We start from the raw sequence: 24,969 nt of genomic DNA, 5'->3' as shown, positions 1-24,969 counted from the left end.
CAGGTTCAATCATGATATCTGTGTGGAGATCACATTCTTTCTGTGACCTCATAGGTTCCCTGTGGGTGCTTCAGCTTCCCCTCACGTCCCAAACTCATTGGCAGGCTAACTGGCCACTGTAATGCACTGGCCAGTCCAGGCAAAGAGTCTCGACCTGAAACGTCGACTGACTGTTACTCTCGACCTGAAATGTTGACTGTCTGTATCTCTCCATAGATGCCGCCTGACCTGCTGAGTTCCTCCAGCATTGTTCTGGCCTATAGAAGTGTGGTAAACAATGTATACCTGTCTGGACACGCCCCTCTGCTGACTGCTCCTGTGGCTCCTCCCACAGACTCCTATATAAAGGCGATTAGGGCACAGCTCCTCCCTCAGTCTTCGACATGTCGTACTTCCTTTTCGCTGTTAATGAAAGCCTATCGTACACTTCCAGTCTCCTAGAGTTATTGATGGTGCATCAAGAAGCCGGGTTCATTTTGTATGAAATCACTTTCTATATGTAAGTTGTTTTTCTTACATCACTTCCTGTGTGGGTAGTTTTTAGTTCTGTATTAAAACACACAGTGGAAAAACATTCAACTCCATCCACTCCTAAATTGGCCTTGAAATGATGAGTCATAAGTTTGTAATAATATTAGTAAATATTTAGTAGATATATTTGAAGAAAGTATAATGTTTGTTTATATTTGTGTCACGAGTTTACTCTTGTATGAGTACTATGTGTGTGCACTGTCTTGATTAACACCTGTTGTGGAAATAGTCAACAGCATTAGTATATTCAGGCATAAATGATTTTCTACAGAATTTAATCCGTATTTTACTTAACTCTCTGCAGTTTCACCTGAAGGAAAGCTTTAATCTTGGCTGATTTTTGAGGAGTTGTTTAGCTCACTGAATAGCTGTGTCCAGACACCCAGTGAGGACAGTTCTATTTTCCAACTGCTATTTTCCAACCCTTGTGTGGCCATTGTAACTTACTCTGAGTTTGTAGATGATTGGTAGAATCCGATGGCAGTTGATTGCAATATTTTTTTAAGATTAGCTTTATTTATCATATGTACATAGAAGCATACCTCTTTTGTGTTAAATCAAATCAGCAGGGATTGTACTGGCAGCCTGCAAGTGTTGACATGCTTCCAGTGTCAATATAGGATGTCCATAGCTTACTAGCACTACCCTATACATCTTTGGATTGTACGTGGAAACCACAGCACCCAGAAGAATCCCATGCATTCACAAGGGAGAACATACAGACTCATAACAGACACAGCAGGAATTGAACCTGATCTTACAGCTGGTGCTAAGAAGCATTGTGTTAACCACTAACATACTATGCCACCCACTTGGATTATGAAAAGAAAAAATATATTAAAATGGTTCTAGTGCTTTCTAGTATACGATGCATTAACTCTTCTTGAACTTCCAGCGGGATTCAGGTACTAGATTTAACTAATTTTCGATGACAAATTCCACCATCTTCATCAGGGATGATGCCTAGGCATGTCTGGTCCAGTGGTATCTATACTCAACTCCCGTCATCCATCCTTTCTGATCGGTTAATCCTCAATCAACTTGCTAATGTTGGATTCATGTAAAGGAGTTCATGATGGTAGGTGTGGACTTTGCTGGCCAAACAAACTGTTTCTCTGTCTCTTGCTCTATCTCTCATTGTCTCTTATGCTGGAGTTATCTGTCCTTTCAATTCCCTCATTGGTGTCCCATTAGTCACCATAAACATCCATTCCTCCCAACACCAGTGCACAAGGACTGTACTCTGTACTATCTACACTGAGGTTACTCACCAATGGAACTGCAATTATATCCCAGGTGGTGATGAGAGGGTGTACAGGAGTGAGATATGCCAACCAGTGGAATGGTGCCACAGCAACAACCTGGCACTCAACATCAATAAGACAAAAAATCTGATTGTGGACTTCCAGAAGAGTAAGTCAAAGGAACACATACCAATCCTCATAGAGGGATCAGAAGCAGAGAGAATGAGCAATTTCAAGTTCCTGGGTGTCAAGATCTCTGAGGATCTAGCCTGGTCCCAACGTATCGATGCAGTTATAAAGAAGGCAAGACAGTGGCTGTACTTCATTAGGAGCTTAAAGAGATTTGGTATGTTGACAAATACACTCAATAATTTCTATAAATATACCTTGGAGAGCATTCTGACAGGCTGCATAACTGTCTGGTATGGAGGGGCTACTGCACAGGACCGAAAGCAGCTGCAGAGGGTTGTAAATCTAGTTAGCTCCATCTTGGGTACCAGCCTACAATATACCCAGGACACCTTCAAGGAGTGGTGTCTCAGAAAGGCAGCGTCCATTATTAAGGACCTCCAGCACCCAGGGCATACCTTTTCCTCACTGTGAACATCATGTAGGAGGTACAGAAGCCTGAAGGCACACACTTAGTGATTCTGGAACAGCTGCTTTCCCTCCGCCATCCCATTCATAAATGGACATTGAACCCTATGACACTACCTCATTTTTTTAAATATGTAGTACTTATGTATTTGCATGATTTTTAATGTATTCAATATACATATACTGTATAAAGTATATCGAAGTATGCTGAATATGATTTATTTATTTATTTTTCTTCTATATTATGTATTACATTGAACTGCTGTTACTAAGTTAATAAATTTCATGTCACATGCCACTGATAATAAACCTGATTCTGATTCTTCCAAATCCTCTAGCACTGGGGAAGGTGAAGGCAGCAGCAAACAGGACACCAGCGCTTGCAGTTTCCCTTACAGGATACTCACGGTGCTGACCTGGAGGGAATTACCCATTCCTTTATCATCACTAGATCTAAATCCTAGATCTCCCCCACCCAACGGCACCGTGAAAACCACTTCACAAGCTTCAAGCAGTAGGTCAACTCCCTCTTCTCATGGGCATTGGCAGAGACGTCCACATCCTAAAAAAATGAATAACCAATGAAAATGCTTTGGAGCTACAAGTGACTGCAGTTGCTGGAATCTGGAGCAACACACAAAACATTGGAAGAGAGTGTATCAGGCAACTTCTGTGGAGAGAAATATACAGTTAAAATTTCTGGTTGAGACCCTTCATATGGACTGGGTTGGAAAACACGAGCTCTCTTAGACTTGCTCTCTTTCTTTCTCTCACTTCCCATTTCATAATGGATATATGTAATCTCTGCTTTTGTTGTTTGTATATCTCCATGTGCATTAGTTTGTTTCCATAATCTGACCAAAGATGTACATGCTACACTACGTGATTCTTCCCCGGCTGTAATTTCTACAAACTCACAAGTTTCTGCAAATGTGCTGTGGAGAGTATTCTAACTGGCTGCATCACTGTCTGGTATGGGGACAACAGGCCACTGCACAAGATTGAAATAAGTTGCAGAAAGTTGTAAACTCTGTCAGCTCCATCATGTGCACTAGCCTCCCCAGCATCCAGGACATCTTCTCTGAGTGATGCCTCAAAAAGGCAGCATCCACCATTAAAGATCCATCCGTTCATCCAGGGCATGACCCCTTCTCACTGCTACCATCAGGGAGGAAGTACAGGAATCCGAAGGCACATACTCAATGATTTAGGAAGATCTTCTTCTCCTCTGCCATTAGATTTCTAACAACAAATTTCACAATATATGCCAGTGATTTTAATCCTGATTTTGATTCCGATCAGCTGATAATTTGGTGACAGCTCTTCCAGTGGTTCAGTGTATTAATACATCAGTAATTTCTGTGGGTCATTCATTTGGTCACATGCACACTCGCAATTGGAGTCCAAAAGTCAAAGTCACAAATCTCACTAATTATGTGTAGAAACTTTGCAATGATGTTGCTGATGCCCTTACTGAAAGCTTCATGTGTGTGGGGATCAGGTTGCAAGTTAAACTAACAGTCATGCCATTCTCTCATATCCACTTGAATTAGAGAAATGTGATTGCACAGAAATAGACTATTTGGCCCACTGAGCTTATTTTGGCTGCTAATTCAACAATCCCATCAGTCCCACACCTTACAAATTATTCTCTCTCAACAATCTTTCCATTTCTCTTTTGAGAACCCTGATTGATTCTGTCCCCACCAGCTCTACAAGTAGTGATGGAGGCTAGGTTATCACTGCCCTGCACATGAAAAACTTGTTCCTCAAAATTACCTTTGCACTTTTCAACCAGAATTTTTAATATATGCACCCCCTGTCCTTGTAACCTTTGCTGAAGGGAACAAATTTCCTTTATTCATCTGCAATCATCACCTAGTCTATTCTGTTGGGTTTCAATTCAATCTTTTTACTCTGTGGAAAACAGCCCTCTGCAGTATAAACATAAAACTTAGGGAATGAGATATTTTTCTGAAGCTACAGAACTCATTGGCTGTCCCTTTTAATGTAGTGCATTGTTAGTCTATGTCAGTGAAATCTGGGTATTTTACAAAATCATTATTTATCTTCCACACTTGTCCAATTGTAGCTATTACAATAAATATGTGAATGAAATCAATATTGTCAGAAAATTTCACAATCCTTAGCTTGAAAACACAAAGAAACATCTCACAATGTTTCATAAAGTAATACACTGCAGAAACAGATCCTTCGACCTCACATGCCCATGCCAACAAAGGTACCCATCTGTGCCAATCTTATTCGCATGTGCTTGGCCCATATTTCTTTAAATCTTTCCTGTCTGTGTGCTTGTCCAAATGTCTTCTAAATTTCCTTTTGTGATTGGTAAATGGTAGTTAGTTTATTAGTGTTACATGAACCAAAATACAATGAAAAGCCTTTGATTGAATGCCATCCAGAGAGATCATTCCATATGTTATACATTCAATGTTCACTACTATTATCCACATGAAATTCATTACTAAGATCTATGACCTGGGCCTCCTTGTGCAACTAATCCTCAATTTCCTCACTGGCAGGCTCCAATTAGTATGGATTGGCAAAGACATCTCCACTACACCCAGATCAGCACGGGTGTACCACAGAGCTGTGTGCTCTACTCACTTTATACTAATGATTGTGTGGGTAAGAACAGCTCCGATGATGCATTTAACTTTGGTGATGACACCACTGTTAACCAAATCAAAGGTGGTGATGAATCAGCATATAGAAGGGAGACTGAAAATATGGTTGTGTGGTGACACCACAACTTCAGCAAAAGCAAAGAGCTGATCTGATTTTTGACTATAGGAGGAAGATCCTGGCAGTCCATGAGCTAGCCCTCATTTGGGTAATGGAGGCGAAGTTCAGTAGCTTTAAATTCCTGTCCTGGGACCAACACAAAGAAGGCAGAACAGCACCTCTACTTTCCAAAAAACGTGCGTAGATTTGGCATGCCACCAAAATCTTTAACAACTTCTCGGATGCACAGTAGAGGATATCCTCACTGGTTGAGTCATGGCCTGGAAACATCAATTGTTCAAGAGCGGAATAGGTTACAGAAAAGGGTGAATATAGCCCAATCCATCACAAGCGACCCCCTCCCTACCATTGAGTATATTTACATGGAACACTGCTGCAAAAAGCAACGTCCATCATCAGAGACACCCACCATCAAGGCCATGCCCACCTCTGCTTATACCATCGGGTAGTAGGTACCAAACCCTTAGTTCCTACACACCAGGTTCAGGAAAAATTGTTGCACTTTAATCATCTGGCTGCTGAGCTAGTGTGGACAACTTCATTCACGATATTCTGAACTGATTCTACAATCAACAAATTCACTTTCAAGGACTCTTTTAAACTCATGGTTCTCAATATTATATTTGCACAGTGTGCCTTCTTTTGCACATTGAAGTTTGTCAGTCTTTGGTTATATATAGTTTTTTCTCCTTGTAAGTGCCTGCAAGAAAATGAATCTCAAGGTATTATATAGTGACAAATATGTATTTGTTAATAAATTTACTTTGAACTTTGAACATCCAAGTGGTACAAAAAGTCAAAAAGAAACAGGAAGCAGAATATAGTGTTACAGGTACTAAGAGAGTACAGTGCAGATAGACAAATAATGTGGAAAAGCCATGATGAGGTACATTGCATCTGCCTCAAACAATTTTCTGGCAGCTTGGTCCTAGCTAGCAAGCTTTTCACTCTCTTTCCAAAAACTTGCCCCTCTGGCCCTCTCTAAATCTGTCCCCTCTAGTTTTTGATTCCCCACCTCTGGGAAAAAGATTGTGCACATCTCACAGGACCATTAGAAAACAAGTATTGATTTCCCACCCACAGAAATCTAATTCCAGGCAATAGATTTGAAAGATTCTTAAAAGAGTAAGGAGAGGCAAGAGAAATCCATAGAGACAATTCTAGGGCTCAGGGTCTTTGCGGCATAAGACTCAGCTGCCAGTGGCAGAGGGGCTAAAATCAAGGCCAGAATTGAAGGAGCTTTGGAAATCCCTGATTTTTGTAGGGTTACAGGCTCCACTCCCCTTCTCAGGTTGTGACATGATTCCATTCCTCTGAACTCGTTCCTAACCCAAAAGAGTTTGCAAGTCAGAAAAGTGTCCATGAACTGACTTCCCACATGGAATAATATGCCTGCAGTCCCACACCAAAATCCATCCCGCCAATCTCCCAAATGCCCAGGTGTATGCATTGAATGTGCATAAATTGGGTGCTTGTAATAGAGAAAAGGAGGAGGGATTTAAAAACAGGCATGAGTATTTTAAACACGAGAAAGTCTGCAGATGCTGGAAATCCAAAGCAATACACACGAGATGCTGAAGGAACACAGCAAGTCAGATCCAAAGAGGGGTCTAAGTCTGAAACGTTCACAGTTTATTCATTTCCATAGATGCTGCCTGACCTGCTGAGTTCCTCCACCATTTTGTGTGAGTATTTTAAATCCAAGATGATATGCAAGAAGCAGTGTAATTTAGGGGTGACTGGATTAAAAATAGATTAAGAGGAAGACAATGGAGCTTTCATTTTAATGATAATTATGTGATTATCTATTAATGTTTCAATGTCCTTTTAATTTCCTCAGTATTTCTGTGCCATATTTGTAAGATATTAAAGAATTAAGATAGGCTCTTTCAAACATTATTTCCCAATTGTCATTTGGTTTGGTAGGAAAAACAGCAACCAAGGCTGAGTGAAGAGATCTTATAAGTTAAATAATGGGAGAAAAAAGTCAAAACATGACAAAGGTAAGATTCTTGAAGGGTGAGTCATTTTAATACCTATCCATTGACTGAGCCGCTGTCTAATTAATGGATTTGATTATTGCTGCTCGTAATACTTTCCACAGATGATACAAGCTCAGATCATATCACAGAAATACCACCAAATCTTGAATGAGCCAAGGAACAAAGAAATGATGGACAGAGTTAATAAATACTTTGTGTCAGTCATTGCCATGGAAGACACCAACAGTCTGCGGAAATTCAGAAGTGCCAGGGTCAGAAGTGAGAGTAGTTGTTATTACTAAGGAGAAGATGCTTAGGAAGCCAAAAGATCTGAAGGTAGCTGAGTCAACTGAACCAGAAGGTCTACACGTCAGGGTTCTGAAAGAGATGGCTGAAGAGATTAGAACAGATCTTTCAAGAATCACCAGATTCTGGAATGGTTCCAAAGGACTGGAATATGTCAAATGTGTGAAGAGCAGTTGGTGGCTCTGAGCTTGTACGTGTTGAAGTTTAGAAGAGCCGAGATCTCATTGAAATCTATTGAATATTTAAATGCCTAGATAGAGTGGATGTGAGGACTATTTCTACAGTGTGGGAGTCTAGGACCAGAGGGCCCAGTCCCAGAATAGAGGGTTGTCCATTTAGAACGGAGATTAGGGGAAATTTGTTTAGCCAGAGAGTAGTGAATCTGTGGACAGCTGCCAAGGCCAAGTTATTGCATATATTTAAAGCGGAGGTTGATACATTCTTGATCAGTAAAGGAGTCAAAGGTTACGGGGCAAAATAAGCAGGATGGGGTTGAGAGGGATAATATATCAACCAGAATGGAATGGGGAAGCAGACTGGATGGGCTGGAAGACGTAATTCTGCTCCAATGCCTTATGTTCACTCTTTAAGAAGGGAGGAAAGAAAAAGACAGGAAATTCTATGCCGATTAATCTGAATTCAGTTGTTGTTAAGATTGAGGTTTCAGAGCATTTGGAAGAACATGATAAATTAAGCTGAAGTCAGCATGATTTCCTGAAGGGAAAATCTTGCCTGACAAATATTTTGGAATTCTTTGATGAAATAACAAGCAGGATAGACAGAGGAGAGTCAGTGGATTTTGTTTACTTGAATTTTCAAAAAGCTTTCGACAAGTTGCCACACATGAGGCTGCTTAACAAAATAAGAGCCTTTAGTACTATGGGAAAGATACTAGCATCGATAGAAGATTGGCTGACAGGCAGGAGGCAAAGAATGGGAATACAGGTGGCCATTTCTGGTTCCCTGCTGGTGATTAGTCTTCAGGTGTTGCAACTGCTTATTTTCATGTTATCTGTCATTGATTTGGATGACAAATTTGTGGATGATACAAAGATAGGTGGAAGGACAGGTAATATTGAGGAAGCAGGGTTATCTTCAGAAGGACTCAGGTTAGGAGAATGGGCAAAGATGGAATATAGTGTAAGGGAGTGTATGATCATGCACTTTGGTAGAAGGAAGAAAGGTACAGACTATTTTATAAATCAGTTCAGTTCAGTTCAGTTTCAGTTTATTGTCATTTAGAAACCACAAATGCAATGCAGTTAAAAAATGAGACAACGTTCTCCAGAATGATATTACAAAAGCACAAGACAAAACAGACTACACCAGAAAATCCACATAACATTTGGTAATTCCCAATCCAGAGTCCGGAGAGGCTGCTGCATATTAATATTGCACTACCATCTTAGCGCGTTTCCCAGAAAGGAGCTCCAAACCCACTAGACGAATCAAGACTACCCAGACACACCAAGCCAAGAGACCAACTCTACAAGCCAACAAACCAAAAACTAAAGCTACAAGACTTACGCAAAACCACATAGTTCCAAATCTGGAGAAAGCCAAAGTCGACTTCATTAACTTCGCCTCCAACTTGCACCCCGCCCTCAAATTCACCTGGTCTATTTCTTGATCTTTCTGTTTCTGTCTCTGGAGACAGCCAAATATCCACTGACGTCTACTACAAACCTACTAACTCCCACAGCTACCTAGACTATTCCTCCTCCCACCCTGTCTTCTGCAAAAATGCTATCCCTTTCTCTCAATTCCTCCGCCTCCGCCACATCTGCTCTCAGGATGAGGCCTTTCATTCTAGGACAAAGGAGATGTCTTCCTTTTTTAAAGAAAGGGGCTTCCCTTCATCCACTATCAACTCTGCCCTCCATTGCCTCTCCCGTATTTCACACACCTCTGCTCTCACCCCAGCCCACCAGGGATAGAATCCCCCGGTCCTCACCTATCACCCTACCAGCCTACAGATCCAACGTATAATCCTCCGTAACTTCCACCACCTCCTACATGATCCCACCACCAACCACATCTTCCCCTCCCCCCCCCACTCTCGGCTTTCCACAGGGATCGCTCCCTACGTGACTCCCTTGTCCATTCATCCCCCCCCCCATCCCTCCCCACGGACCTCCCTCCGGGCACTCATCCCTGCAAATGGAAGAAGTGCTACACCTGCCCCCACACTTCTTCCCTCACCACCATCCCAGGCCCCAGACAGTCCTTTCAGGTGAGGCACCACTTCACCTGTGAGTCAACTGGGGTGATATACTGTATCCGGTGCTCCCGATGTGGCCATTTATACATTGGGGAGATCCGCTGCAGACTGGGAGACCGTTTCGCTGAACACCATCGCTCAGTCCTACAGCAGTGGCGGGATCTCCCTGTGGCCACACACTTCAATTTCACAGACCACTCCCACTCCAACATGTCTTTCCATGGCCTCCTCTACCGTCAAGATGAGGCCACACGCAGGTCGATGGAGTAATACCTTATCTCCCACCTAGGTAGCCTCCTTCCTGCCGGCATGAACATCCAACTCACTGACCTCCGTTGATACCCCTGCCCCCCACCCTTACCCCCATCCTTATCTATTATTTTAGTCTGGTTCTCTTTCTTTCTCTTTCCCCCCTCACTATAATTTCTCCCCCAGCCCTACCTTTCTTTCTCTTTTATTTCCCATAATTCTCCACCTAGCCCATTTCCCTCCAGCCTAGCCCATTTCCCTCCAGCCTATCACTTCCCAGCTCTCTACTTTATCCCTCCCCCCACTTCTTATTCCCCCCTCGACCATCCCATGTTACTTCACTCCTGATGAAGGGTTTCAGCCCGAAACGTCGTCACTACCTCCTCCCATAGATGCTGTCTGGCCTGCTGAGTTCCGCCAGCATTTCGTGTTTTTTATTTATTTCCAGCATCTGCAGATTCACTTGTGTTGCCTTAGTTACATATAGTTATAGTTAACATATAGTTACAACAGTGCAGACAATACCATAATTGATAAAAAAAAACAGACCATGGGCACAGTAAAAATAGTCCAAAGGTGTTAAAAGACTATAAGTTCGAAAGGAACCACCACACAGTTTCCACAAATCCTCAGGGTCCTGATTGACTCGTCATCCCACACAGGCGGCAGAAGGGAGTACCCCAGCTATGGACTTCCACAGCACAGCCGGATTCAGCCTCGCAGACGCAGCACACTGAAAGCATCCCGACTGCAGCGGACTCCGATTCCATTGAACCTCCGACTATCCCCTCCGGCACAGCCTCTCTGAGCACTATCCTCTGCCAAGTGCACTACGACACCCCCGAGGACTGAGGGCCCGTTCTTCTCAGCAGAGACCCGGACCTCACAATTACAGCAGCGAAGAAGACCTTGCTGGAGATTTCCAGATGTTCCTCCAAGCTCCCGTGTCCGTTTGTCATCAGATTAGGATTGTGCACAGCACCCCGCTTAACAAATAACAGATACCAGCTCCAGAGTGGCCGCTGCAAACTGTGTCGCGCCGCCATCTTGGTCACGCCAACTGCCATCAAATGGGGCGAAAATTCAAAAATCAGAGGTGGACGAGGACTTGGAAGACCTCGTGCAGGATTTCCTAAATGTTAACTTGCAGGTTAAGTCTGTGGTGAGAAGGAAAATGCAATGCTAGCGTTAATTTCAAGAGGACTAGAATATAAAGGCAAAGATGTAATGCTGAGGCTTGGTCAGACTGCACTTGGAGTTTCATGAGCAGTTTTTGGGCCCTTTGTCTAGGATGGAATTTGCTGGCTTTGGCAGTTGGGGAATCTCCTGAGCATTTGACAGGTCTTGTTTACCCTCCCACAGCCAAGTGTTTTGCCCCATTTATACAAGTCTGCTACCACTCTGAGGAAATATGTCTCTTTTAATGACCTGCAGCTAACCAAACTTGCAAGCAATGAGTGTGAAGATACAATAACATTGGGCAGCAGAGAGGAGGCTATTGTCAAACCTGTGTACTGTAAATCTGTCCTCTCACCATCCAAACTCAGTAACCACAAAGCACCTATTTATCTCAATGCCACCTTTTGGGACAAAAAGGCACAAAATCAGCAAGCCTCCATTTCTGTAAAAAGCATTTGACTAGTTCACTGCTAATTAGTCCTAGGTGTCTGGAAAGGGCTGTTGGGGGGGGGGGGGGGGAGGTTGGCAGTGTAGGGAGGTCGGTGATGTCATGATTTTGAGTGATGGATCATGACATTTAAGAGGCTGTGATGCACCATCAATAACTCACTCTGAGACGTAAAGGCGAGATATCGGCTTTTATTGACTGGAAGAAGGAACAAGCAGTGGTTGACCACCATACTACATCCTGGAGACTGAGAGGCCGGGCTCAGGCCTCAATCGCCTTTATACAGGGGTCTGTGGGAGGAGCCACAGGAGCAGTCAGCAGGGGGCGTGTCCAGACAGGTATATGTGGTTCATCACAGGCTGTTATACAGACACATGAAAATAAAGGGAATGGAGGGTCTATGGATTATGTACAGGCCAAGGGGATTTAGTTTAATTCAGCATCATGTTCGGAGCAGACATTTTGGGCCAAAGTCCCTCTTCCTGAGCTGTTTTATTGAAATTTGACTAAACCAAAAGATAGTAGAAAAAAAGAATCTGAGTTGTAGAGGAAGTTTGAGAAAGCTTGTGACCTAGAGTCATAGAGCAACAGACCATTCAGCCTACAATGTACATACAGACCTATGGGAATCTATCTGTATTAATCTGATCTTCTAGCAATTGGCCCATGTACCTAGGTAATTCAAGAGCTTGTTGAGACTTGTTCCTGCTTGCTTCTTGAAGAGGGTACAATGTATTTGGGTTGGAAATGATCATCCATATTTGGACTGTACTGTTACCCTGTGGAGAATCATCTTGGCTCTGATATGAAACTGAAAATAAATGTGTCCTATGCGTTGTACAGAGTCTGACAGGTAACTAGTTCAGGTAGAGGCATGATATCTGCAGTATGGGTACCAGTATTGGGTTTTCAATCTAACCCTTCAATGCTCCATGGTGCTGGCATATTTATAGTATTTCATATTTCAATCTCAGATTTTGAATAGCTTGCTGCTCTTTCACCACATTCTTAGACACTTGTAAGTTTAATAGACATTAATATAAGCTCCCAACAGAAAAATAGGTGCTCTTCTAGCTGCTTTTGCTAACTATACTTTGAACCAGATTTTGAAAGTTGAGTGCATCACAGCACAAATTTCTGACTGTGTTGGAGAGTGAACCTTGGAGCTTTGTGTCATGCTAAATGTCATTATATGATGAGTTTGAATTAGACTTAGAAATTTCCATTAAGAAAGATTTATTTTTTCAATAATAGCAGCAAAAATTAGGAAATGTACAAATCTATAAGCAGGGATAAATTAAAAAATGCAATAGAACAGAAAAGTAATAAAGAGATTATGACCTATATTTTTATCAACAATTGATTATAAGTGTCATGTGTTCACAACATAAGTAGTGGGAATGGGGTGTTTTGTGGGGGGCACACAACATCAAAAGTACATTTGGGGTAAAATTCCTAAGATATTTTTTACTTTAATAAATTATGTTCAAATATTTATTTTTCTACAAATTGGATTTAAATTGACAAAAATATTAATCAGCAAAAGAGGCTGAGACAAGTCAAACATTTTTTTTCAGTAGTAGATTAGTTGGAGAGTTCAGATCAGGAGATGTACTGTATGATTTTTTTTCCTTGTTAAAAAATGAGAGTAGTATCTACAGGAGGAATTATGTCAGTGTTGTGTTAAGGAGTATTCAAATTTGGAAGTATTCAGAATGGCATTGCATTTTATACCTGGCTCTTGATGATATGCAAGTCATGATACTAACCAGTGGGATCACTACATAGCCAATCCCACTCTAGACAGGGGTTAAATGTAGTGACCAGATGCACTGACCAGCTTTTCTTTCTTCTGCCCAGTAATATAATGTTTCAGCTCAAGAAGCTGCTAGTGAGCAGGAAGTTCAACCTCAAATAAAATGCTGGAAGCAATCAACAAAAAAAGCACAAATGAAAGGGCTAGGAAATGAATTGGAATTGGCCATTTTAATTATTTTTTTAAATTTCATTTATTTTGGAGACATAGCACAGAACAGGCCCTTCTAGCCCAACAAGCTGTACTGCCCAGCAACCCAACGATTTAACTCTAATATAATCATAGGACAAATTGCAATAACCAATTAATCTACTAACCTGCACGTCTTTGAACTGCGGAGGGCAACCAGAGTGCCCGAAGGAAACCCATAGGCACAAGGGAAGAACATACAAACTTTCTTACAACGAATGCTGGAATTGAACTCTGAACTCTGCTGCCCCGAGCTGTAATAGTGTTGCGCTAACCACTAAGTCATTTGTCTATTTCTGTCATTGCTCATCTGACAGATGACAGCTATACATCTGTCTATGATTAGTTATGACTGGTTCAAATTTTCTCTCTCCATCAGCATAGCCTGATCTGCCAGGCATGTCCTAGAGCTCTGCATCTCACAACGTTTTACACTTCTTTGTCTATATTATCAACCCCTGTCCACTACCATTAAATCTTCGACCGTAACTTATGTTGTGGGTATGTAAAGCTTTGGTTAGGTTGCACTTGGAGCAATGAGTGCAGTTCTGGTTTCCCCATTACAAGAAGGATGTGGACTCTGTGAAGAAGGTGCACCAGAGGTTTACCAGGAAGATGCCTAGGTTGGAACATATAAGCTATAAGGAGAGCTTGGACAAATTTGGATTGTTTTCTCGGATATGTTGGAGGCTGAGGGGAGACCTGAAATAAGTATATAAAATTATGAGAGGTATTGGTAGCCTAGATATCCAGAATAAATTTTCCAGGCAGAAATGCCAAATATTAGGAACATACATTTAAAGTGAAAGGGGAAAAATTAGAAGGGACACATGGGACTAGTGTCTTTACCTAAAGAGAACTGGGTGCCTGGAATCGACTGCCAGGGTAATGGTGGGAAGAGGTATGATAGTGGTGTTTTAGAGGCTTTCAAACAGAAAATTGTATATCCAGGGAATGGAGGGATATGGATCATGTTCAGGTAGAGAGACTTGGTTTATTTCTGCATTGTTTGGCAGAGATATTGTGGGCCAAAGGTCATGTCCCTGTGCTCTACTGTTCTAAATCCTCAGACTTATCCCTAAGGCAGACTTAGCCTCAATGTCACTCTATAGCAGATATTTTCTTTGGCCTATCCATTCCTTCCTCCTAGCATTCTCTACAGCTTAAATTTGTTTCCCCAATTATACTAAAGGTTTCTGTGAAGAGAGAGACATTTCAGGTCAAAACTATCATATTTTTCTTTCTTTTCCAGTTCTGAGAAAGTGACGATGATCTGAACCATTAATTGTTTCTCTCTCTACGGATGCAGTCTGACTTACTGAGTGTTTCTAGCATTTTACTTTTAATTTCAGATTTCTAGCATCTGCAATTTTTACTTGATTTCCATTAACTGTTTGGCCTTCTTGACCACCTTTTCAGAATCAGGGTCATTCCAATATCAGTCATCAAGCTGTAGCACATAGATGACACTTTCTCACATGAAAGCTTTATTTGAAAAACTAAGTTTCAGGTGATTGATATTACTGCACCCAGATGTATTGTACATGAAGATGGACCTCACAGTAAGTATCTGTAAGGGTTCTACCAGTCTGCCCACACACCACATCAACCCCTGACAATCCAAATTCACAACAGGCTGACAAACATGGACCACTTCCCATATATTAGAGCAATGTGAAGCAGACTCAATGATGCAATTTACAACTATCTCCACTGCAGCCGTACAGCCTTTAAGGCAGAGGTAGTTCAAAGAGCAAGACTTGACACCAAGCTTAAGTTCTACAAGACAGCAGTGATTTCTACTCAAAGCATGGGAGAGATATCACCAATGCTATGTTTGCCCAACTTTCCAACTTTATTGGTGACATGACTGAATCAATGCCAATATAATTTCCCAGCAAACACAGACAACTCCCTGCTTGACAGCATACTCCCAAAACAGCCATTCTGTACCATACTCTGTCACAGCAAGTGGAAAGAGGAAATGAATCATGGATGATCACCAAATCATCCTGAAACAATGTCATGGGCTTATCAACTCACAAAGGTATCCTGGACTGCACTGCTCAAACTGGAAAAGCATTCACAAGGTTACTTATTGCTAAATGACTGGATCACACAGAAGCCAAGAACAAACAACAGAAGCAAACCACCATCCCTTGATCCATCATCCACTTTCTGCCCCATCCATAGTAGAGTCTGCAGATTTCACATTGACTTTACCAACCACAGACCTGGAAAGGAATTTTCGATCACAAGGGAACAGCAAAGAAGGAAATCAGGTTATGCTTGACATTGTTATTGAAGTAATTCAGTTTTCCATTATCCATTACAATGGACTTTATTTTTGTGCTAACTGTGTTGTCCCTTGTAAAGAGTGTGTCTAATTTAAGTTTGTTTTTGTTTTTTTTGTGAATCTTGTGTATCTGATGCCATGTGCCTATGACGTTTTTTCAAGTTTGTCATTGTACCAGTGAATACATCTACTTGTACATATGACAATAATATGTACTTTGAACTTGACTTTGACTTTTTCCCTCTACAGTCACAGACTCAGTAGGTTTCTAAAGTACAATGATTTTATATATATATATATGGCCACTCTTCCTACCGTTGCACCTTCACAGTTCAGCACACCAGATCGTGGGGACCTAGCCCACTGCCCAGACTCCCCTCTCACCCGCACTTATCTTTCTTGGATGCAGATACCAAATGAGTTGAAAGGCATTGAGTGAGAGGTTCTTCCTCTGTCTTACTGCCCTTCAAAGGATTATGAATCATTTTTAAGTTCCTGATGGTCAGAGATATATTCAAAAGGTTTAATTAATCATAGTTGTAAAGATATTAAAAAAAATTAATCAAAATATCTTCAGTTCTAACAGATTAGTAATCACCTTATCCCACAATACCAAATATCATTGTTGCTAACCTTGGAGCATGTAGCTAGAAGGAGCTCATTCAGCCAATTGAAATTTACAGTGGTCAACTAAATTTGGTAAACTGGTAAACTTGTTAACTCCTGTACATGTATCAAGGTGGTGCTGGTGAAACACCAGACGGTGATGCTTTGCGGCAGTTTACAAACTAAATGTACTTCTGAACTACTCTATCTGCAATCTGCAGCCTGTAATCCCATTCAGCAAAGTACTTTTGAACCATCTTAATGAACTAACAATTTCACGATTTTCCAAAGGACTCGATCGACTTAACTCCCAGTAATCCAAGTAGAGCATCTTTAAGCGGGCAAAGGTGGTGTACATTGCCACGGCCAGAAGTGAGATCTGAGAGCAGGACTCCAAGACTGATTAAAGTATCAAGGTGTAAGACTTTTGTCTGTCCAGTAACAGATGGTAGCAAATGTTAGCATACAAACACTAATGTCAGGATGCTCTTCGTTGACTATACCTCAACGTTTAATATCCCACAGTCCTGATCAATAAGCTATAGAACTTTGGCCCCTGTACCTCCCACTGCAATTGGATCCCCCAGTTTCCTAACCAGAAAACTGTATTCTGTGTGGATTAATGAAAATATCTCCTCCTTGCTGACACTCATTAGCACACCTCAAAGGCTTAGCCTACTGCTCTACTCCCTCTATACCCATGACTGTGTGGCTAGTTATAGCCCAACTACCATCTATAAATTTACTGATGATACAACCATTGTTGGTAGAATCTCAGATGGAGATGAGAGGGCATACAGAAGTGAGATATAACAACTAGTTGGGCGGTGTCGCAGCAACAACTTTACACTCAATGTCAGTACGGTTGTGAGGAAGGCAAGTACTCATTTCAAGAGCACTCATTTCAAGAGGAGTAGAATATAAGAGCAGGGATGTGATACTGAGTCTTTATAAGGCACAGTTGAGGTTCACTTTGAGTATTGAGAACGGTTTTGGCTCCTTATCTAAGAAAAGATGTGCTGGCATTGGAGAGGGTTCAGAGGAGTTTCATAAGGATCTTTTTGGGAATGAAAGGGTTATCATATGAGGAACGTTTGATGGCTCTGGACCTGTACTCACTGGAATTTAGAAGGATGAGTGGGGATCTCATTGAAACCTTTCAAATGTTGAAAGGCCTAGACAGAGTAGATGTGGAAAGGATATTTCCCATCGTGGGGAAGTCTAGGACAAGAGGGTACAGCCTCAGGTTAGAGGAGTATCCATTTAAAACAGAAATGAGGAGAAATTTCTTTAGTCAGAGGGCGGTGAATTTGTGGAATTTGTTAACTCAGGCAGCTGTGGAGGCCAGGTCATTGTGTGTACTTAAGGTAGAGGTTGATGGGTTCTTGATTGTCGGTGGCATCAAAGGTTACGTGGAGAAGGCCAAGGAGTGCAGCTGACAAGGGAATAAAAAGGATCATCCATTATTGAATGGTGGAGCAAACTTGATGGGCCAAATGGCATAATTCTTCTCCTATGTCTTATGGTCTTGTGGAAAGAGCTGATTGTAGACTTCAGAAAGATGATGGAACATGAACCAATCCTCAAAGAGGGATCAGAAGTGGAGAGAGTGAGCAATTTCAAGTGCCCCAGTTTTAAGATCTCTGTGTATCTATCCTGGTCCCAACATATCGACACAGCAATAAAGAAGGCAAAACAGTGGCTATATGTTATTAGGAGTTTAACGAGATTTGGTTTGTCAACTAAAACACTCAAAAATTTCTATAGATATATCATGCAGAGTAGTTGGACAGGCTACACCACAGTATGGTATGGAGAGGCTATCGTCCAGGACCAAAAGAAGCTACAGAAAGTTGTAAAATTAGTCAGCTCCATCTTGGGTACTACCCCCTATAGTACCCAAGACAACTTCAAGAACTGGTGCCTCAAAAAGGCGACATCCATTATTAAGGGCTCTCATCACCCAGGACATGCCCTCTTCTCATTGTTACCAGCAAGGAGGAGGTACAGAAGCCTAAAGGCACAAACTTGGCAATTCCGGAACAGCTTCTTTCCCTCTGCCATCTGATATCTAAATGGACATTGACCCCATGAACACTACCTCATTTAAAAATAGATATTATTTCTATTTTTGCACTATTTTTAATCTATTCAATATACATATATAACTACTTTAATTGAGTTTTTTTCATTTATTTTTCTGTCCATATTATCATGTATTGTAATGTACTGCTGCTACTAAGTTAACAAATTTCACAACTCATGCCACTGATAATAAACCTTATTCTGATTCTGAAATGTACAGTCACTGGAGAACAGGATAGAGGACCCAAGGGCAAGATTGCTGCATCAGAGGGAAATGAGAGATTACTGCATTATCTGCTTCACAGAGACATGGCTCACTCCAGACAAGCCAGATATGTCAGTAAGACCCAAAGGCTTCTCAATCCACCAGAAGGACCAGATTGCTGATTCAAGGAGGGCAAAAGGTGGAGTTCTGTGTTTCAGGGTAAACTCATTGTGGTGCTCAGCTGTAAGTGGTCTTGTCACTCTTGTTCCTCCTGTCACTCTTGAACATCAAGTAATTAAGTGCCATCCATTCTACCATTCTACATACCCAGAGTTTTATCCTCCATGAGCTTGACCACAATTTACATGCTTCCAAAGGCCAATGTTAAGCAAGCACTTGAGGTATTGAGAACCATGATCAGCAAACAAAGGACAGCCTACTTTGGTGCCTTTCAAATTATTATCGGGGCTTCATTCGGGCTTGTTTGAGGAACCCCTGCCCAATTGTCATCAATGTATCACCTGCAGAACAAGGAGTCCCAACACATTTTACCATTGTTACACTATGATTAGGAATACCTACCATTACATGATACCAAGATGGCGGCGGGATAGCAGCAGCGGTGGTGGACGGAAGTGGTGGAGGTGGGAGAAACACAGCGGGAAACATGAGAATGTGTCTCTTCCAAAGGAGAGCTGGACAAGATCATAAGGACAAAAATGTATTTCCTGTTATTTTTTTCCAGGGCGCCCGCCTTTGCCTGCGACGTCTGTTCGCAGCCCTTCACCACCGCGCCCAGGCTCAGCAGCCACTGGTGCTGCCACTTTGAGCGGAGGCTCAGGCCGTACTGCTACATCCCCAGTGTCCCCGCCACAGCCGCCGGCCACCACAACACCCAGCCCGGAGCACGGCACAGCGAAACATCCCAGGTCCAGCTGAACCAGCTGGTAGCACCTGGTAAGGGTCTCTCTCTCGGGGTTATGAGCAATGGCCAACAGCAGACCCAGCAGGAGAGTGGTGGGGAAGGCGGAAGAGCTACGACCTTGGAAGACAATTGTTGCTCTGCAAGCAGATGATCTACCAAGAAGAGAGGTGGTGATCTCTTTAAGCTCATCCGGCAGAAGGCAAAGGCAAGCCAAGTACACGATGTCCCAATATGTCGGTCTCAATAAAGGATCAAAACAATGACGTTAACGACAAGTGTCGGGACAGGGCGGTGTGGAGGGAAATCGTCCGCCAACTGGAAGTTCCAGATGAGACATAACGACGGCCATTACATGCCTAGAATGCATTTCGAAAATTTGATCATCTGGCTGTTTTCCTTTTACTTGTGTACAGGCAGAGGCTAAAGAGCAAGACTCCAGCGATAAGGGGAGGTGGCCACAGGAGGCAGAGGAGCAGCTATGGGCTTCCTTCGAATTGATGGACTGGGCCATGTTCAAAGACTCATCAGAGGATGTGAACAAATTTGCCATAGTTGTCATGGACTTCATAAAACAGTTTTAGACAAGTATGTCACCACAAAATCATTCAAGGTCTTCCCCATACAGAAGCTCTGGATGGGCCAAGATATCTGCAGTCTTCTGAGGGCCAGATCAGTGGCATTTTAGTCTGGTGACCAAGTAAAATACAAGACGTCCTGGTATGACCTCTGGAAAGCCATCTTACGTGCAAAGTGACATTTCTGGACAAAACTTGAATCACTGAGGGGCATTCAAAGGCCGTGCCTAGACTTAAATGCAATCACCTCCTGCATAGTGAAATCAGCGATATAGGAGACAAAAAGGTTTTGCTCCCAGATGAGCTCAACGCCTTTTAGCTCACTTTGACTAAGGAGGCACTTTCACAAACCACCACAACCTCCAATCACCATGTGTTTTCAGTCTCAGAGGCCGGCATGAGAACATCCTTCAAGAGGGTGAATGCACGGAGACTATGTAGCCCAGACAAGATCCCTTACCAAGTACTAAAGACCTGTGCTGATCAGCTAGCCAGAGTGTTCACTGAGCTACTTAACCTCTTGCTTTGGCATTCTGGAGGTACCTACCTGCTTTAAGCAGGCCTCAGCTATACCAGCGCACAAGAAAAATGTGGCAACCTGCCCCAATGACTAGCATCTAGTTGCACTTACATCCACAAAGATGAAGTGCTTTGAGAGGTCAATGACGAAATGTATCAACTCCTGCCGGAGAAGCAACTTGGATCCGTGCCATTTTGCCTTTGTCACAACAGGTCAACAGCAGATATCACTTTGTTGGCTCTTCATTCAATCCTGGGGCATCTGGACTGTGAAGATGCATCCATCAGAATGCCCTTCATTGACTACAGCTCGCCATTCAATACTATCAGTTATTTAAAACTAATCAATACACTACAAGACATAGGTCTCAATACCTCTTTGTGCAATTGGATCTTCAATTTCCTCACTTGCAGTCCCCAGACAGTTTGAACTGGCAACAACATCTCCTCAACAATCACCATCAGCACAGGTGCACTACTAGGCTGTGTGCCCCCGCCCCATTCTATTTGCTTTACACATAACTGTGTAGCTCAGCACAGCTCAAATGCCATATTTAAGTTTGCTGACGATACCATTGTCATTTTGGTCAAATCAAAAGTGTTGACGAATTGGCATATAGGAGGGAGATTGAAAATATGGCCGAGTGATGCCACCAACAACAACCTCTCACTCAATGTCAGCATGACCAAATCACTCTTTATTGACTTCAGGAGGAAACCGGTGGTGTATGAGCCAGAACTCATTGCAGTCTCAGAGGTGGAGAAGGTCAGCAACTTTAAATTCCTCAGTGCTATCATTTCAAAGGATCTGTTCTGTTTCCAGCACATAAGTGTAATTATATAGAAAGCATAGCAGTGCCTCTACTTTCTTAGAAATGTGTGAAGATTTGGCATGTCATCAAAAACTTTGACAAATTTCTGTAAAAGTGTGGTAGAAAGTATGTTGACTGATTATATCATGGAAGCACCAATGCCTTCAATGGAAAAGCCAACAAAAAGTAATGGATAGTAGCCCTCCCCGGCTTTGAGCACATCTACATGGAGCACTGTCATAGGAATGCAACATCCATCATAAGGGACTCATACCATCCAGACCATGCTCTCTTCTCAATACTGTCATCAGGAAAGAGGTACTGGAGCCTCAGGAACAGTTATCCCTCAACCATCAGGCTGTTGAAACCTCCAGCACTGAACACTAGACTCATTTTAATGGTCTCTTCATCTCGTGATCTCAATACTCATTGTCTATTTATTTATTATTTAATTGTTTTTTTTTGTATTTGCACAGTTTGTTGTCTTTTGCTCAATAGCTGTTCATCCATCTTGTCTTGCATGGTCTTCATTGACTCAATTGTGTTTCTTTGTATTTACTCTGAGCACCACAAGAAAATGAATTGCAGGGTTGTATATGGTGACATATATATACTTTGTTAACAAATTTACTTTATGTCTTTAGGATGGCACAGAGGGAAACCCATCCACTGAAGAGGAGAATAAACAGAGCCCACACAGTACCAGAAGTCAAGATCACTGATGGAGTGAGAAGGAAGCACTAACTACTGAAGCATCAGAACAAAATGCTAATTCCTCATTTAAAACTCCCTACCAAAGTAACTCTTGCTTTAATCCCTATCATACTAAAAATATACTGCTCCTCATGATGCAGGATGTTAGAGAGGATCTAATTGGATTATTGAACCGAACCCAGGCTAATAATCCAAAGAACATGAGTTCAACTCACACCACAAGGGCTTGAGCACTTAAGTTCATCTTTTCTTGAAACAGAAGCTCATTAATAAAATGCTTTACCAGTAAATGTGACCAGGAAACTGTCAGGTTGTTGTAAAAGTCTAAAGTGGTTCATTAATGAGTGACAGGTTAAGAAACTACCATATTTAACTGGTCAGAGCTCGTATGTAGCTCTCTTGACTGGACCTAAATGTGATTCACCTAACTGGATGTATCGAAAGAGAGAGTCAGAGCTGTACAGTATGGAAAGAAGCCCTTGCTCTAACTCACCCAGGTTGACCATGGTGCTCTACAGCCCAAAGCCCATCCCCTCCTGTCTATGCTTTTTGCACGCTGTTAATGTACTTGCCTCAACCACTTCCTCTGGCAGCTCGTTTCATATACTGAAGTTATATCTCAGGTCTCGATAAATCTTTCACCTCTCTACTTTTGCCCTCCAGTTTATCGTTCTTTTCCCTGGGGGAAACGAAACTTCATACGTTCACCCTTTCTATACCCTTCATGAGTTTATACATCTCTGTAAGATCGCCCCGTGATCTCCTACGTTTCAATTAATACAGTCTTAGCCTGCTTAATCTTTCCCTAAAACTCAAGCCCTTGATTTCCAGTTTACTAATACTTTTCCTATTATGTGGTGACCAAAACTGTACATAGTATTCCATGTGCAGTCTCATCAATATCTTATACAACTTTAATATAATATCCCAATTCCCACTTGATTAATTTAACAGACTATATGTGATTCAATTATCTGAGCCTATAGAGGACTCCCTTAAGTGATTCACTTAACAAGGCCTATATGTGACTTCCTTATATACCCCTCTAAAATTAAGAAACTATTCATTGCAGGGGTCAGCTCTGTCCTGACGATGGCTAATAAAGAAAGGTGGTTTAATATATAGGCACAGATTGTCACGGTAAAACAACAGTCCATGAGGAAAATGAACCCCTTGTTAATGGAACAGGAGAGTGTTTTATTGTATAAGGATGAAACCACCTCGCAAGGAGTGACTGGTTAACAACCTGCATTAATGCCTAAAAGGAGGAATTTGCCTGAGGCACTATGTAGCACACCAATGCAAAGACATCACCCAGTGTTTTACAGTTCTAGGCAGAATACACAACCGTGCTTTGAGGGAGAAGTGTACTTAGACCGACTTTTGCTACTTGAAATAATCATCACTTTTTCACTTTACGACACAATCTATGTGGATTGATAATGATATCTCCTCCTCGCTGATGATTAACACTGGTGCACCTTGGAGGGTGATTAAATCACTGCTCTACTCTCTCTACACCCGTGACTGTGTGGCTAGGCATAGTTCTAATGCCATCTATAAATTTGCTGATGATATCACCATTGTTGGTAGAATCACAGATGGATACGAGAGGATATACAGGAGTGAGATATGCCAACTAGTGGAATGGTGAAACAGCAACAAACTTACACTCAACATCAGTAAGACAGTAGAACTGTGGACTTCAGGAAAGGTAAGATGAGGGAAATATAAACTAATCCTCGTTGAGGGATCAGAAGTGGAGAGAGTGAGCAGTTTCAAGTTCCTGCATGTCAAGATCTCTGAGGATCTAACCTTGTCCCAATATATCAATGCAGCTATTAAGAAGGCAAGACAGTGACTATACTTCATTAGGAGTTTGAAGAGATTTGGCATGTCAACAAATTCACTCAAAAACTTCTGTAGAACAACCTTGGAGAGCATTTTGACAGGCTGCATCACTGTCTGGTATGGAGGGCTACAGCACAGGACTGAAAAAAGCTGCAGAGGGTTGTAAATTTAGTTTGCTCCATCTTGGGTACCAGCCTACAAAGTACACAGGACACCTTCAAGGAGTGGTGTCTCAGAAAGGCAGCATCCATTTTTAAGGACTTCTAGCACAAAGGGCATGGCCTTTTCTCACTGTTACCATCAGGTAGGAGGTACAGAAGCCTGAAGGCACACACTCAGCGATTCAGGAACTGCTTCTTCCCCTCTGCCATCCAATTCCTAAATGAACATTGAACCCACAAGCCCTGCATCACTTTTTTATTATTTCTGTTTTGCACTATTTTAATGTAACTATTTAATATACATATATACAGTATACTGACTGTAATTGATTTTTTTCATAGTATCATGTATTGCATTCTACTGCTGCCACTAAGTTAACAAATTTCACAACATATACTGCTAATATTAAACCTGATTCTGATGAGCTCATAAAGTGAGATCACTGGTAATGGGGAACATCTCAATGATGGGCAAATGAGTATAATTCAAAAGCTTCAAATGTTCACCATGTAGCTCCTGGGGCGGCCTTCTATATATTGGTGTCGGTCCGCCAGAGAAAGCAGGATCTCCCAGTGGCCACAGATTTTAATTCCACATCCCATTCCCATTCTGATATGTCAATCCATGGCCTCCTCTACTGTCAAGATGAAGCCACACTCAGGTTGGAGGAACAACACCTTATATTCCATCT

General features: G+C 42.0%; 1 long non-coding RNA gene across 3 annotated transcripts in view; it reads left to right on the top strand.

The window, feature by feature from the left end:
* Window positions 1-24,732, top strand: part of LOC132406875 (uncharacterized) — a 74,673-nt gene extending 49,941 nt beyond the window's left edge. For 2 of the 3 annotated variants that reach the window (XR_009516316.1, XR_009516303.1), the window contains 4 exons: window positions 217-499; window positions 7,065-7,141; window positions 18,736-18,919; window positions 22,196-24,732. This is a non-coding gene — a long non-coding RNA (uncharacterized LOC132406875). The remainder of the gene's footprint in view (window positions 1-216; window positions 500-7,064; window positions 7,142-18,735; window positions 18,920-22,195) is intronic. The other variant, XR_009516302.1, reaches the window with a different exon arrangement.
* The last annotated feature ends 237 nt before the right edge of the window (window positions 24,733-24,969 follow it).

Source organism: Hypanus sabinus, chromosome 1 (assembly GCF_030144855.1).
Source record: "Hypanus sabinus isolate sHypSab1 chromosome 1, sHypSab1.hap1, whole genome shotgun sequence".
Lineage (NCBI taxonomy): Eukaryota > Metazoa > Chordata > Chondrichthyes > Myliobatiformes > Dasyatidae > Hypanus > Hypanus sabinus.
This window is presented reverse-complemented; position numbering and strand designations above follow the sequence as displayed.